Raw genomic sequence first — 13,125 nt, 5'->3', positions numbered from 1 at the left:
AAATATTCCCAAATTAATCAGTTAAGCTACTGTAAAAACACACAAGGGTGGAGTTTCCGTGGTGACGCATCAGAAACAGTCCAACTAGGAACCATGAGGTTGCAGGTTCGATCCCTGGCCTCGCTCAGTGGGCCTGGGATCTGGTATTACCATGAGCTTATGGCAGAGGTCGCAGACAAGCCTTGGGATCTGAGTTGCTGTGGCTGTGGCATAGGCCAGCGGCTACAGCTCCAATCTGACCCCTAGCCCGGGAACCTCCATATGCCACAGGTGTGTGCGGCCCTAAAAAGACAAAAGACAAAAAAAAAACAAAGAACAAAAACAAAAACAAACACAGAAGGGCAAGCAGCCCTGAAAGGCCAAAAACTGATTAACTATTATACAAATGCTCCAGAGTTACTCAGAAAATCAATTAGGTAAGGGAAATAGAAATTTACCAGAGGTCAGTAGTTTGTGGTTTTCATTTTTATTTATTTTTAATTTTGGGGGGCTGCATCCACATCATGTGGAAGTTCCTGGGCCAGGGATCAAACCCAAGCCTCAGCAGTGAAAATGCTGGATCCTTAACCTGCTGAGCCACCAAGAAACTCCAGTTTGTGGTTTTTAGATGGCAATCTAGCAGTCTACAAAATTTTGAAATGCATACATCTTTCAATTAACCAATTATACTTCCAGGCGTCTGTCACCACATATTCAATCATACAAGTTAGCAAGAATGACATAAAAGAACAATGCTGACTTAGCACTTTGTGTAAACTGGAAAACTGGAAACAATTTAAATATCAATAGGGAGGAGTTCCCACTGTGGTTCAATGGGATCAGTGGTGCCTCTGCAGCACCAGGACACAGGTTTGATCCCAGGTGCCGCCTCAGCTGCAGCACAGATGGCAAATGTAGCTTGGATCTGATCCCTTGCATGGGAACGCCATATGCTACGAGACAGCCAAAAATGAAAAGAAAAAAAAAAAATCAATAGGGTACAGTTAAATACCAATACAATAACGTGCAGCCAGAAGAAGGAGTATTCTGGGATCCAAAGTCAGACGCAGAATTATTAAAGGCCCTGAGATTACAAAAGTGAAATACATTTGCATGGTTAACATGAAGAAAAGAAATTATGAATAAGAATAGTATGAACATCACTTCTTGCTAAATCAAACTATAAAAATAAATATATTTAGGAGAAAGGTGTGGAAAAGTGACAAAGTGTTACCAAGGACATTCCTGGGGAATGGGACAGCTGGGTGTAGCGAGGGGTAGCCCAGTGCTTTCACTTCTTCCACAGCACGTCTTTATATGGCTGGAATGTTCTAGGGCATGTATTATTTGTACAACTTATAGAGGCAGAGGATTCATGCACAGCTAACGAGACAATGTGTGTGGATGTACTCCTGCCATCCAGTGAAAATACCAACTTAGATATAATGAACTGTCTCCATCAGTCAATTCCCCTTCCCATCTATTCTCACACACACACACACACACACACACACACACACAAACGAATGAGAAAAGATGCTTCAGTCTTCTCACCGACCCTGCTATGTTGGAGCATGTCGGTGGGGGCCTAGCCCACCAGGGAGGTAGGCTTCCTTCCCCCACTGATGTGAAAAGTAAAGACAGACTACTCGCTGACCTGGCAAAGGTGGACTCTTCCTCCAGCTCAATTACAACCAAAACGTGATAGGAAGAAAGAAGAGGGAGGCTGACTTTGATTTATAACTATTAAGAGTCTTCTCAAAAAAGAATGCCCTTCTATGATTCAAGCCACTGAGAATGTGTTTCTCTGCTTCAAGAAGTTAGCTAGGTATGTTAAGAGTCTGCCACATCATCTGGTATTTCATTATATAGAGACGTCTTATTCATGTTTTCATCATTGGTTTTTTTCTTTCCTTTTTATGGCTGCACGTATGACATGTAAAAGTTCCTGGGCTAAAGGTACAAACAGAGCTGCAGCTGCCAGCCTATGCCACAGCCACAGCAATATGGGATCCAACCCTCATCTGCAGCTTGTGACAATGCTAGATCCTTAACCCACTGAGGCGGCCAGGGATGGAATCTGCATCCTCACAGAGACTAGGCTGGGTTTTTAACCCACTGACCCACAACCGGAACTCCTAAAGGGCTGCATTTTTTTAAAAAGATTCTTTGTTTTTTGGTCACAACCGCAGCATGTGGAAGTTCCCAGGCAGGGACTGAACCCCGTGCCATAGCAGTGACAACACAAGATCTTTACCCACTACGCTATCAGGGCACTCCTATGTTTTCACTGGTTTTGGTCTTGGCTGGCCAATGAAACTTTCGTTTTTCAGGGCAGTGTCCCCTCAGGGAAGCTTGCACAAGGCACTGCAAGAGCACCAGATGGGTCTCAGGGCCATGGTTCTCAGAGTCGCTTCCAACACATACCAGCAACCTCGAGAAAGTCATAATTTCTTTGGTTTTCAGTTTCCACGTCTGTAAAATTAGGAGGTTAAACTAGAATTTTAAAGAATTTTCCGTTCTATGATCCATGATTTTTACTCATGGGACCTAATGTGGAATCGAGTACAGCTATTTATATCAAAATTTTCTTCACATTTTTATAGCAGAATGTGCATATACTGTCTTCACAAACACCTTTATCAAATGAGATCCTACCTAATTTTAAGAATAAGATAATTTATTAAGCATAAACCACTCACTTGAAACAAGTAAATTTAAAGCATCTGACAGTTACTAACTGATTCAAGTTCACAATAACCCAGTTATTCCTTCCCACTACAGATGAGGAAACTGAGGCTCAGAGAGCTTTCTTGCCCAAGGTCATGTAGCTAGAATGTGAAAGTCGAGATTCAAACCACAGCAGTCCAGCACATTAAAACCACACACCCTACTGTCTTTATTGTAGGAGATTAGGGAATACACAATATTTGAGCTGCTTTTTCAAATTCAACACACACACAGGCACTTGCTTCTCTACCACTTCACCTTGAAGCTAAATCATAACCCAAAACTATTTCAGGTGAGTTAACGAATGTGAACTGCCTTAAAGCAGACAAAACAGTAAATGTTAGACTAAGTCAAAATTTTTTGAAAAATCTAGTGAATAAACAGCTCAAATTGCCAGGTTTTCCCCAAACTGCCATTCCCTTCTCTTCGTGCTTCCAGAACACCTTGAATTAACGCTATAGTACAGCTCAAACTGTAATGAAATGCCACCTAACCTGAGTGCCCAGTCAGCAAGCTTGCAGCACAGTCTGTACCTTGCTTTGGTATGAGGTATTACTTTTATTTCTTTTTTTTTTTGTCTTTTCAGGGCCGCACCCATGGCATATGGAGGCTCCCAGGCTAGGTAGGGGTCCAATTGGAGCTACAGCAGCCGGCCTATGCCAGAGCACAGCAACGCCAGATCCGAGCGATGTCTGGAACCTACACCACAGCTCATGGCAACACCGGGATCCTTAACCCACTGAGCAAGGCCAGGGATCAAACCCGCAACCTCATGGTTCCTAGTCAGATTTGTTTCTGCTGTGCCATGAAGGGAACTCCAATATGAGGTATTACAACTGACCCACAGTCAATATGGAACCCAATAACATTTTCTGAATGAATATCAACTACCTTTAACAACATATTAATATGAGGTGTGCTGATAACATATATAACAGATAAGAATCAACACTTTAGACATGCTGCAGCTTAGAAAGGCTTTCAATCAAGTCTTGATTGGTGTCAGCTTAGAGAAGTGGAAGGCAATTTAATGCATGAATCAAGAGCATGACAATTTCGAAACATATGCCAATTTCAAATTCTTCCAGGGCAAAGGTAGGAATAGCAGCAATCATATTCCTAAAAGAGGATTAAGAAAAAAAAAAAAAAAAAGGCACATCAATCTAACTCTGTAAAGCTGAAAGTCAGCTAAGAAATCCAAATAAAAATTTAAAAACAATTGCTATTTGTTCATATTTCATTCTCATTTTTTTTGTTTGGTCTTTTTCTAGGGCTGCTCCCTCGGCATAAGGAGGTTCCCAGGCTAGGGGTCTAATCGGAGCTGTAGCCGCCGGCCTATACCAGAGCCACAGCAACACCAGATCCAAGCTGAGTCTTCCACCTACACCACAGCTCACAGCAATGCCAGATCCCTAACCCACTAAGCGAGGCCCGGGATCAAACCTGCAACCTCATGGTTCCTAGTCAGATTCATTAACCACTGCACCATTACAGGAACTCCCATTCGCAAAATTCTTAAGTGAAGCTACTGACATTTACTAAAGGTGATGGAAACAACAAAGAACCTAAACATAATTCATGAATCCATTCTGTAATAATGTAATCATGTGTCTGTTATAGTTTTCTCAATGATTTAGTCCAAACTCAATCATTGGTTATAGTCCTTCATGGAAGTCCCAGGACCAGCAGCATCAATAGCACCTGAGAATTTGTTCAAGATGCAAATTTTAGAGTCCCGCTTCAGAACTACAGATTCAGAAACCTGAGGTGAGGCCAAGAAATCAGTTATTTTCACAGATGCTCCATGTGATTGTGATGCATCAAGTTTGAGAAAACAGCAGTGTTCTTTACAATGTATATGTAGTTTACATTAAAGAATACCAAATAGGAATTCTTTCCCAAGGGTGCTACAGAATGGACCCCAAGAATTAGATAAAAATGTTTTAAAGTACTAAATGAAGGTTGGAAATATGAGTCCTAGAGGATGCCTGAGGCTTATTAAACCATGGAGCATGGGAAGAGCCTCTAAAAAACAACAGTCTGGCAGCTGAAATTCGTATATCCTATTCACATACTCCACAACCTAGCAAGTCCATTTCCAGGTGTAAATCCAAGGGAGACTCTTGCACGTGTATGCTAAGAGATGTGAACTCAAAGAGCAGCACTCATCACAAAGGCAAAGGAGCACAAGGCATAACCCTAGAAGCCACCCAAACTCCCATCAACAGGACAATGGGTAAACTGGCAGCTCGACAAAGTAGAATACTGTGCAATGAGAAAACTTCAGTGATACATTATAGATAAACCCTGGCAACAGAATCATAAAGGATCATGGACAGGGAGTTAAGAATTTCTATTCTGGCTCAAGAAACTGGTAGGAGAGAACTACTACCCTGGGTCTTTATCGCATGCCAGACACGCTCACCAGCCAGGTCACTTACCCTTACAAAGGCCCAAGGAAGGAGTAAATACAACACTACTTACTGATGCAAGAGTATGAAGCTCAGAGAGCTTACACAACTTACCCAGTTCCTAGAAGGCAGGAATAAAAACCCAGCTATTAAACCTAGAAGGTAAGAATAAAGTACAGCAACTGCCATACTTTAGAAATTCTGTGATTTGGTTCCATATCATCGCAATAAAGGAAGAAATATGGAGGTTTTTTTTTTTTTTTGGTTTCCCACTGCATATAAAAGTTTACACTACACTGTTATATGCAACAGCATTATGTCTGAAAAAAACAATGTACATGCCTTAAATGCTTTATTGCTAAAAATATGTGAACCATCATCTGATAAATGCAGGGTTGCCCAAAAACTTGTTGCCCAATTTACAAAAAACATAATAAAATGAAGTGCAATAAAAAGGAGGTATGTGTATATTTGATAAGCCTCACAAACTCTGGCTTCCTCTTGACACTCAACAAGTATCTGGAGCAAATGATATAAATACTCTGAGCCCATCTCCTCATTACAAAGTAACACAGCTGATGACAGACAGTATTTACTGATGATTTCTAAAACATCTTCTTGCTTTTACATCTAGACCCTATGTCAAGGACATTCCTAAAACCTGAATACAGAAAAAAGACATACCTCATGTCACTGCACTTTGCTTCCTTGTGCTTTGCAGATAATTGTGCTCACAAAGTGAAGGTCTATGGTAACTCTGTATCAAGAAAATCTATTGGCGTTCCCTGGTGGCCTAGTAGTTAAAACGATCCAGCCCTGTCACCGCTGCGGCTCAGGATGCTGCTGTGGCACAAGTTCCATCCCTGGCCCAAGAACTTCTGTGTGCCACAGGAAAGACCAAGGGGGGAAACCCATTGGAACCATTTTTTTCCCCTTATTTTCTTTTTAGGGTCGCACCTGAGGCTTATGGAAGTTTTTGGGCTAGAGGTAGAATCAGAGCTGCAGATCCCGGCCTAGGAGCCACAGCAACACCAGATCCCAGCTGCATCCATGACCTATGCTGCAGGTTGTGGCAACATTGGATCCTGAACCTACTGAGCAAAGCCAGGGATTGAACCCAAATCCTCACGGAGACCGCTGGGTTCTTAGCTTTGTGAGCCACAACAGGAATTCCATTTTGTTTTTTCTTTTTTTTATGGCCAAACCTGCAGCATATGGAAGTTCCCAGAATCAAATCTAATCTGCATGCAGCCTACCCCACAGCTGCAGCAATGAGGGATCCTTAACCCACAGTGCTGGGCCAGGGACTGAAATGGCAACACCATAGAGACAAACAGGATGGTTAACCCCACTGAGTCACAGAAGGAACTTATCAGCACCATTTTTCATAACAACATTTGCTCACTTCTCCATACCACATTTTGGTAATTCTCACAACACTCCAAACTTCATTACTGCATTTGTTATGGTGATCTGTGTTCAGTGATCCTTCATGTTACTGTTGCGTGTACTGATGATTTCTAAACATCTTCTTGCTTTTACATCTAGACCCTATGTCAAGGACATTCCTAAAACCTGGATACAGATTAGGACTCACTGAAGCCTCAGATAACGGTTAGTTTTTTTACTAGTAGAGTATTTTTTAATTAAAGCATATACATGGGTTTTTAGACATAATGCTATTGCACACTTAATAGACTACAGTACAGTTCTTTTATATGCACTGGGAAACCAAAAAATTTATGTGACTCATTTTATTGCAATATTCACCACATTGAGGCAGTCTGGAACTGAGCCCACTATATCTCTGCAGTTGCCTGCAGAAAGAATAATGGTGATAGCGCCATCTTTTAGACAGGAAGCACAGACAACCAGATTAAAATCAGCTGGCAAAAGACTGACAAACTCAAGACTGTGTCCTTTATCACCTCAACTACTAACTCTCAAAAAAGAAAGAAAAGTACAGTTATCCCTCCGTATCTGAAAGGGACTGGCTCCAGGAGCCCTTCATGGATACCAAAACCTGAGGATGTTCAAGTCCCTTATACAAAATGACTTAGTACAGTACAATGAATACAGTCAGCCCTCCTTATCCACGGATTTCAAAGCCATGGATTCAACCAACCTGTGTTCAATTCTGCTGATTCAATCCAATTAGTGGCTGGTTGAATCTGTGGATATGGAGGGCCGATGTATGTACAATGACTGGTACTATCTTGGATTATAAGCATCTACTGGCCACTCGCTAAACTCCGTATATGATTTCAAAGTCATACGTAGTGCTACAATTCTTTCAAAACAATATTCTGCTAGAAATCTCCTCCATATTAATGTTTCCAAATTAGGTTCCATTTTCAGCAGCCCTGGCACAAAAACACTGTAACAAACACAGCAAGTAATGATCAGAGGCTGGCTGGCTAACTTAGCCAGTGACAATGAGGGCAGTGAAGGACACAGATAAGCAACACTTCAGAAGCTGGACTGACAAACCTGGTGACAAGTATAGAAAAAGAAGGCATTTATCCTCTCATGTAAAAATCTGTCTTTGCCGCTAGACAGATAATTGTGTCACTTAAAGAGATCAGGGGAATAAGGGTAACAATGGGTTTGGTTAAGTGTGTGGAGATAAAGAGCTCAGAGTACAACTCACTGGGTTTATATACATCCTCATGAGCCATTCAATGGGGATAAACTCTAGGGCGTGGAGCTCAAAAGTCATCAGGGCAGATTTAGGAGTCATCAGCATACATGTGGTAGCTGAATCCATACAGAAAGGGGCAGCAGAAAGAACCTTAAAGAACATCAACATGTAACAGGTTAAGTGAAGGTGACCTAGATGCAGGAGATAAAAATCCAGGGGTTGGGGGGTTGGAGGAGTTTTAGGAAAGCCAGGGAAAAAGAAGGGTTGTTTGTCTGAATTCTTTTTAGGGCCAAACCCACAGCATAAGGAAGTTCCCAGGCTAGGGGTCGCATTGGAGGTGGAGCTGCAGGTCTACACCACAGCCACAGCAATGTGGGATCTGAGCCGCATCTGCGACCTACACCACAGCTCACAGCAACGTCAGATCCCCCACCCACTGAGTGAGGCCAGGGATCGAACCCACATCCTCATGGTTACTAGTCAGGTTCATTACCACTGAGCCACAACAGGAACTCCTAGAAAAAGAAAGTGTTAAAGACGAGGAAGTGGAGTTCCCGTCATGGCTCAGTGGTAATGATACCGGACTGAGGTATCCATGAGGACATGGGTTTGATTCCTAGCCTTTCTCAGTGGGTTAAAGATCCCGAGTTGCTGTGCCCGTGCTGTAGGTCAGCAGCTATAGCTCCAATTTGACCCCTGGCCTGAGAACTTCCATATGCCGCACATGCAGCCCTAAAAAGAAAAAAAAATTTTTTTAATTTTAAATAAAGAGTGATGAACTCAGCAAATGCCACAGAAAGGGCAAGAGCTAAACAGAATAGTATGCTGGATTTGGTGATTAGTGACTTCATGACAAAGCTGAGGGGTAAAAATGGAAATCGGATTTCAGGAAAGTGATCAGCAAATAAGAAGAGATAACCAAAGGTCACTTGTTCAAGAAGATAAGTTTACTAGAATATATTTAGCTTCTCTGATGTAGAGGCTTTACCTGACGTGCAGGGACAGATCCAAAAAAATAGTCTTTTACTTCTTATTCAATTACAGCATTTCTGTATCAAGCAGAAATACTAAGTGCTCGAAAGATGTAAGGTGTTTTTCTAGGCACTGTTCTGGATTATAACATGTTTTCTTACGTAATCATCACAAATCTATCACAAACAGTATGTAATAGGTACTGTTATCCCTAATTTACAAGTGAGACAACTATGACAGAAGATACAGGGAAGTAATAGCTTGCCCTGGGTCCCATAGCTGGTAATCAAACCCACTTCACTCAAAAGAGTAAGAGGGAGGGGGAGCAATGTGTGAAAACAGGGTTAAAAGATGAGAACTGTACATGTGAGAGTTAAGACTGTGCTGATTGTTGAACTGGCCAGAGTTTAATGTGTCTTCAAGAACTTATTTTTAATTTGAAAGAATGTGTCTTCTCTCATCTCAGAATCCTACACTGCTAGGACCTGACATTTGTATGCCTCTTATGACACTCAGATTCTGTAGTGCATTACAACTGTATTATTTCTCCTACTGAACTGCCAGTTGCTTGAAAATGCCAGTATTTTTAATTTATTTTTGGATACCTATTCTCCTAATCTTAAAAGTAGAAGATAGTAGATGTACTGCGGTAATAATTTCCTAGTATATACAAATATCTAATCATTATATTGTTATGTCTGAAACTCATATGTCAATTATACTGCAATTTAAAAAAGAGAAAAAGGAGTTCTTGTCATGGCTCAGCAGAAACAAATCTGACTAGGATCCATGAGGACACATGCTTGCTCCCTAGCCTCACTCAGTGGGTTAAGGATCCAGCATTGCAGTGAGCTGTGGCATAGGTGACAGGTGCAGCCTGGCCTAGGCCAGTGGCTGCAGCTCTGACTGGACCCCCTAGCCTGGGAACCTCCATATGCTGTGGGTACGGCCCTAAAAAGATAACAAAAATAAAAAAGAATAAAAGATGCTCAATAAAAGTTGTTGTATGAATTACCACTTTTACTTTTGTAAAGTTTCTGGGGGCTTTTTAAAGTTTTTAATTGCTGTGTAAGGCTGCTGTGTCTCAGATATTACTTGGATTCTCTATGTTCAGAAAATTTGGGGGCCAAATTACTGATTTTCGTGGCAATACACTTCTAAAGTAAAAATTAAATATTAAAGCCCCTGAATAAAACTATTAAAGATTCTCTATCACCTACCAGTCAAAGGTCATAGCCTTGGTTTCCAATCTTATCATTAACCCACTCCACCTTGTTCAACTACCAAACCACTGTACTTCCTGAACAGTACATCACACAGAGCACACCACTATGTGTCACCAGATGGACACCTCCTCCTCCAAGACATGGCTGAAACTCTTTTCTAAAGCCTCCTCATATTTGTAATTTTTATTTTCTTTTTTTTGCTCTCTCACTTACTAAACTGTAAATTTCCTAAAAACAAGCTCTAAAACGTTCATCTTTTTTATCCTCAGGTCTAGCAAGCAGAGGCTTAGTAAGCCATTTAATAAATGTTTATTAGAAGAATCCATTATTGGAGTTCCCGTCATGGCACAGTGGAAATGAATCCAACTAGGAACCATGAGGTTTTGGGTTCGATCCCTTGCCTCACTCAATGGGTTAAGGATCCGGCATTGCCGTGAGCTGTGGTGTAGGTTGAAGACACGGCTCCGATCTGGCATTGCTGTGGCTCTGGCATAGGCCAGCAGCTCTAGCTCCGATTAGGCCTCTAGCCTGGGAACCTCCATATGCCACCGGAGCGGGCCTAAAAGGACAAAAGACAAACAAACAAACAAAAGAATCAATTATTAAAGCATAATTCAGTAAATCTGCAGGTATTATATAACATTGACTCACCACAAGTAAAGATTTTAGGTAGTTTTCCAGTACCAATAATGAATGGTGTACTTTCTCAGTCTCTCACTGTATAAACTCCTGAATTCAAGATAACATGTACCTTCATGACTAGTTAATCACCATCATCATCTTTATGAACCAGTCAAACCAATAAGGCATATTTACAACTGTTGGTAAAAAATGTGAAAAAACTTTGGAACCGCCTCAACTTACACATGTGAAATGAATTAAAATGACAAATTTCTTTTTCATCTTTTTTACCTCTACTTGCATACCACATTGACAGCACTCATTAGTCTACTTTTATAAAACCTGCCACATAGCCAGCTTTGTCAAAGAGAAGCTATGTCAGGTTTTCAGACTGCCCAAGAATATAACCTGACTTTGTGCTGGCCTGAGGCCTTAGGCAAATCATCTCAACAGTTCACATTTTCCTTTTCTCATACACTGCCTCAGCATGTTTGGAATGTGATATGCTTTAACAAGTCCTGTCACAAGGCGCAATGTGTTAGGAGGAGATCTTCACATTTCATCCTAGAATAACTTAAGTCTTCGCAGTTATCTTCAAGCTGCTTTACCCATGTTACTTAATCCCGGTCTTTATTATCTTCATTGTACAGATGGGAAAAGAGAAGGGAAGGAAGGGTACAAAATGACTTGGCTGAAGAGGCCCAGCAAGTCACTAAAAGAGCCTTTATTTTAACTATCAGTTAGTTGCTTTTCCTCTCTTCAAAGAACCATTCTGCTTGAGAAATTTTCACTGACAGCAGGCAGAAGAAAGCATCAATTTAGTTACTAGTTCTCGCTTGTTCAATCTGAATGAATAACCTAAGCTTCCTAGACCTGTGGGTTCTAATAGCTCTAAGACAGGAGATTTGATAGATTAAGCTTTGCTGACTGAATCCAAATTCATAAATCTACTTCTAACTTCTTCTAAATTTTGAGATAGACTGACTTAAACTTTAGCTCGAAAGGCATTTTTTTTTTCCTCTCACCAGATCTCTAAATCTTTCAAATTGTGCTCTATCTCCAAAATATGTCAAGTCATACCTACCTTTTTAGTTCAAGACTGCCAGAATTTTCTCCTACTTAAACAGTAAACCAATCTCTCCTGAGCCATGAACGATTCTGAGGCACTCATCATTCATTGCCAACTCTAGACCTAGACTCTAATCTCAACTGTTAGGGAATCCCAGTAATATCAAATTCCAGGCAGCCCCCTCTCTTACACCTGGGAGAACACCACCCTGGGAGCAGTGTCTTTTCTGGTCCTCGCCCCATTGTGGTGTCTAGAAAAGGGAAATATCAATTATCTTACTTTTAACAAGAACTATTAGAAGCGTTGCAAGTAACGGTAATTTGGCAGTCACAACTATGAACCTTGAAATAGGGTAATAAATTAAAGATTCCCACATTACAAGTGCTGAGAACAAATTATTTAGCAGATCCCATTTCCGGGGCCCAAGTGACTTGCATAACTGAGCGATCGGCACAGGCTCGAAAGAGGGTAGGGAGCTCACAATTCAGTTTACTGTACTTTACTACAAAATTCTACACCAAAATATCGTCACACATGCCTGCCTTTAGAAAATATAAGTCCTTCCCCTAGACTTTTAACTAGACCGTTATTAGGGTTCTCTTCCCCTGCAGAGGCCACGGGCCACCAGCAACTCATTCTAATGACTGCCTCCTACAGCTCGAGCTAAAAACCCTGCAGCCCGCAAGCCCCGCAGCCTCTGCTAAGCAGACACCGCAGCCCCCAAGTAGCCAACCCCTCCTCCCCCACGTCCCCGTGTCGCTTGTCATCCCTTGCCAGGCGCCACCCTCCCTCCATCCCTGGGATGAGAAGGCTTGGATCAGCGCCGCGACCGCTAGCTGGAGTGGTCCCCGAGCTGGCACCTACCTCCCCGCTCTTCCTCTAGGCGCGGCCGGGGGTCAACGCTCGCCCGCCTCCGGCAACGGCCCCAACGGCCGCGCCAAGTCTCCCGCAGAGAAGCGGGGCGCCGAGCCAGGTGCCAGCGCTCACCTCCGCACCCGCCGGCGCCCACCCCCCGCCCGACCCAGGCCCCGCTGGTGCCTTCGCCCCTCCCCGGGCCGGCGCGTCACAATCCTCGGCGCCGAGCGAAGCTCTTACCGTCACAGCCCTCGAGGGCGGCTGAGAGGTACCGCTCGGCGTCCTAGACCTGCTAGCGCAGCCCGGAGGGCCCGCACAGCCGCGGCGGCACGCAGCGCCAGGGCCAGCGGCCCCGCCTCCACCTCCGGCTCCCGCCTTCCCCGCTCTCCGCCTGGTTCTGCTCCGCCCCTCGCGGCTGCCTCCCGGGCTCCGCAGGTTCGCAAGGTTCCCACCCCGCCCCCGCGCCGCCAGCGCCGCAGGCCCAGCCGCCTCCCATTGGCTCCGCCAGTTGCTAGGCGATGAACAACCGCGGCCTGCATTGGCCGGGTGCCCCCACCCGCCGGAGTCTCCTCCCCATCTCCAAAAAAACCCGGAGAAAAAGAAAACCTTATCCCTGGAGCC

The 13,125-nt window shown here is 43.1% G+C and overlaps 1 protein-coding gene across 9 annotated transcripts in view; it reads right to left on the bottom strand.

Moving 5' to 3' along the window:
* SSX2IP (SSX family member 2 interacting protein) overlaps positions 1-12,897 on the bottom strand; it is a 57,820-nt gene extending 44,923 nt beyond the window's left edge. For 5 of the 9 annotated variants that reach the window (XM_047794206.1, XM_047794205.1, XM_047794207.1 and 2 more), the window contains exon 1: positions 12,745-12,896. The gene's annotated coding sequence lies outside the window, so the exon portion shown is untranslated. Of the gene's footprint in view, positions 1-12,744 lie in introns of all 9 variants that reach the window. The other 4 variants (XM_047794208.1, XM_047794213.1, XM_047794209.1 and 1 more) reach the window with 2 other exon arrangements.
* Positions 12,898-13,125: the final 228 nt, after the last annotated feature.

Source organism: Phacochoerus africanus, chromosome 8, assembly GCF_016906955.1.
Source record: "Phacochoerus africanus isolate WHEZ1 chromosome 8, ROS_Pafr_v1, whole genome shotgun sequence".
Lineage (NCBI taxonomy): Eukaryota > Metazoa > Chordata > Mammalia > Artiodactyla > Suidae > Phacochoerus > Phacochoerus africanus.
Note: the sequence above shows the minus strand (reverse complement) of the source record. Positions and strands in the feature narration are given on the sequence as shown.